Source organism: Daucus carota, chromosome 9 (assembly GCF_001625215.2).
Source record: "Daucus carota subsp. sativus chromosome 9, DH1 v3.0, whole genome shotgun sequence".
NCBI classification, from domain to species: Eukaryota; Viridiplantae; Streptophyta; class Magnoliopsida; order Apiales; family Apiaceae; genus Daucus; species Daucus carota.
Window position 1 is genome coordinate 28,214,311 of NC_030389.2, and position 4,391 is coordinate 28,218,701.

General features: G+C 31.2%; 1 pseudogene; it reads right to left on the reverse strand.

The window, feature by feature from the left end:
* Positions 1-1,232: 1,232 nt before the first annotated feature.
* Positions 1,233-3,454, reverse strand: LOC108203382 (uncharacterized; annotated as a pseudogene).
* Positions 3,455-4,391: the final 937 nt, after the last annotated feature.

Sequence of the window (4,391 nt, forward strand, 5' to 3'; positions counted from 1 at the left end):
ATAAAAACCTCTAATCCTGAAGAAGCCCACAGAAGCAAAGATCCTAACTACGGCAAGAGTAACTAGAAGTAATGCCAAACAAAAAGGTCATTTGTGAATCACCATCACATATCAGCTAAAATATTGACTTGATCAAGAATGGAAGCATCATCCGCGTTAATAATCTTTGGGTACAAATCCGCCTCGTAAATTGCCATGAACCGTTGCTTCAGCAAAAGACCCATGTCTAAACTCCACAACTCAAATACCCTTCCGAAAGACTAAGCTATCACAAAAACCAAATAAGTAGCCACGCTTGATTCCGGCCCAATGAGCGTGATTTCCATTTCAAAGTTCTTGTCTTCCTTGTGCTCCTGCACAATGCTTGCATGATCAGGATGAACTCCAGCTTACAATGTTGAGTTCCTCCATTCTCAAAAGGGATCCAAATAATCGAATTTTAGGATGTAATGCTCCCAATTCTCAATAAAAGCTCTCTTACAACTTTTCATCATTGCGTGATATTTGTTAACCCTTTTATTTCAAATGTCCAAAGAACGACACAACATACACAGAATTTTGCCTTTGTTATTTCTTATTACCTCACAAATATCAAAAATATTGCCGCCAGGGATAAGTTCATCAAAGAAACAACCATGAATGTTAATCTTGACCATTCCTCTTGGGCCCTTTGAACATAAATATAAGTATCAATTATATTCTTTATACATAAATTACATAGGGAAGATGATAAATCTCACCTTAATTAGGCTTGTGATTTTTCCAATATCTTCTCTTTTGAATGTCCTTCTTTTCTCAAATTCCTAATTTTCTCTCTCTCTCTAAATTTTCTTCCCCAATTTCTCTCTCTAAACTTAGAGTTGTAAGTTAATTACTATTTACTAGCCTTTTTATAATACAAATTTTTATAAATTGCTTCCAAGGACAACTAGTTTTATTTATGTCCTAACATTTGTCCTTGATTGCAAAACTTGTATATTTGGTTAAATCCCTTTAGAAAAATAAAAATTATTTCTGATTATATGGTTATCGAACACAATTCTTTCTTTTCCCCGTCTATTATTTATTTATAATAATACTCACTTTTCACTATTTAGTCTTACTATTTAATAGCTGTAATAAATAATTTTGCCAACAAAGTGTTGGTGTGGTGGTAGAGCTCTTGTCCCCCCTTGCCGGAGGTCCGGAGTTCCACTCAATCAACTAGCAAAAAAAAAATAATAATAATAATTTTAATGATAATTTATAATTGCTCTATTGAGTAAATGAAAGAAATAATCTAGAAGCATATGTGTCATTTCAATATATCTGGACATTGAGTTAACCATCAGTAGGAATGCAGGCTCAATATTCATAACATTATTCACTTTCTCATCAAAGAAAAGCCAATCATAAAAGAGTGCCAGTTTAACACTAGCCTCCACATATTTCTTCCTACAGCATTTCAATAACCAGCCAATGACAGCCCATCTAGGAATTATGTCCGATAATATAATTTCATTAGGTGGGTGATGTGAACAACAGATAAATCTAACTATGTCAATAAGAAAAGTCTCCTTCTCTGCTGTGCAAAGAAACTTCTTTGCAAACCAGACCGGGTACCTTCTATGATTACCAAACTTGACATCACTAAGCAAAAACCGCAACTGTGACTCCATTACAGGTGTTATACGTAGCAAAAAGTACCTACTCGATGTCCTTACACGGTAAAGCTGAGAAATATCTCGAAACTCAGGAACTTTAAATTCAGTTGGGCTCAACATCAAGTCCTTCCATATGGCTCGAAACTCGGGTACGTGAACCAGTTCCTGTAAAAGCCTAACAAGATCCCTCCCTATCATCATACACAAACGAAACCGCTACCTCAAAAGTCTAACACAAAATTCGATCTCCATTTTTTTCAACAATTCAACCTTTAAATTACCCACGAGCCTACAATGATCTGCCAATAGCCTAAGAAATACATACAAAGCACTGGTCAAAACCAATGGTTCTTCTTCTAACAAACAATCCCATTAGGCGAAAAAAACAGGAACTAACTCCGAACATAACCATAAATTCTTATCACTGAAATCCCCACCAACAATTTGCCTCAAGAGGGCCACCAACAAACCCTGAAATCACTGAAATAATTTTTCTATAATTTGATATTATTAAAAGTATTCAAAAATATTTTTATGGTCGTATCCAAATTCAAATCCAAATTTTGCATCTCTATTCGTAACCAACCTGGACTGGAAAAATACACAAAAATAAAAATTCGAACCTGATTGAAGTTGAATCTCGGATCAAATTCGGATATTACTTGAAAGTTAATTCTTTTTCTTAAATTGGATATGGATATATCCAAAATTCCAAATTCCAAATGAAACCCGAAAACAAAATTTAAATATATTAATATTTAATCATTAATTTTCAAATACACTAACATTTTCTATAAATAGGATTATAATAAATCATTAATACTTAAAATAAATCAATTAATAATTATTTTAGAAAAATTTACACGAATATCATGCATTGAATTATTATAATTGTCTCACTTATTTTTCGGCTAAGTGATCAATTTTTAATTGATGAACTTATAATATATTATAATATATAAGATTATGTATTCAATATAACTTATCTTTTGTTTAACTATCAAGTAAAAAATATTTTTATGATTACTTGATCATGTATGAATATATATATTATAATGTATATTATATGATGGGTGAGGTTCAAATCAGAACTCATATTAAATTAGAACTTAGAACTCATATAGAATCATTAGATTAATGTTAAATCAACGGTGACGATCAAATACTGCATTTATTAGTTATTTAATATCTTTTTTAGTTGACTATAGATAGTTAATGAATGCATTAAATGCAATAATTATATGCATTAAAATTTAATTATTACCTTCTAATCAAATTGCTTATTAAATGCAATGTTCTGCAGCATTATGACGTAGTAAATTTTATTTTTCTACAATAATATTACATTAAAAAATCGTTTTCCATTATATTAATACATGTTCCGCAGCAGTGTGATGTAATTATTTGCATTTCCTATAAAAATATTGCATTATAAAATCAGTTTCGATTATATTAATATATGTTCCGCAGCAGTATACGTAGTAATTTGTATTTTTCTACAATTTATAAAATCATTTTCTATTATATTAATATATGTTCCGCAGCAGTATGACGTAGTTATTTGTATTTTCCTACAAAAATATTGCATTGTAAAATCATTCTCTATTATATATATTAGTATATCTTCCGACGTAGTAATTTGTATTTAAGATCTGTATACAAATATTCTGCAGTAGTACAAGCCTACAAGTTATATGGTTGAATTATATAATTTTAGAAAGTTTACATTAATTATGGATTAATTATTATCATTTAATGAAAGTTCTAAGGTTCTAAAATAATTAAGAGGTTCTATGTGGAACCTGACCCATGATATGATATATTATTAAACTTATATATACTGTGAGGGCGAGGTTCAAATTAGAACCAATATTATAATTAGAACTTAGGACCACTATTAACCATTAGATTGTAGTGGAATAGATGGTTATGATTTAATATACTATTAATTAAAAAAACAATATACCTTTCATATACATAAATGAAATACTTATAGTATATTAGAGTATTTATTAATTAGATATTAGTTGCTAAAAATACATCAATTTGTATCTGATCAAATTTTGCCAAATCAATAGTAATAAAACACTTTCATCGATAGAACAAAACTAAGCTACTACTCTCGATTTTCTCTCAGTTTCACAATACTACTGGTTTTACAAATTATGGAGAATTTTGAACCCAGCATGGAGTCTACTCATGTCGATTCAGGTACTACTACACATTTACACTATATTGGTGTTGTTTGGTACAAGAATTTTGTTCACACGTTTCCATGTGCTGCAACAGACGTGTGCTGCATACATATGCTGAAATTATGATTAATTTTATGCACTTCCATACATGTAAGATCGTGATGTAATTTTTTTACTTTCAGGTGCGGCACATCATTCACCAATTATTGACAAACAATTCGCAAAGAATGGAAATATACTTGAGGAGCCAATCCATTTTGAAGCGTTAGAATATACGTCCCCTGGTGGTCGTGAGTATTTTACACCCAAATGCGATGAAAAGTATAAGCCGCATGTAGATAGGGCTTTTCCCACTGTTGATGCTGCATATGAGTTCTACCGAGAATATGGACGTTTATGTGGATATGATGTGCACAAGAGTTCTGCCAAACATGCTCCTGATGGTACACTCATTCTCAAGTACATAGAATGTAGTTGGGCTGGTACGTATGACAAAAATAAGCAAACAACATCTGAAGTTGTTGCTGAGAAGCCCATTAAACGTCGAAGGACA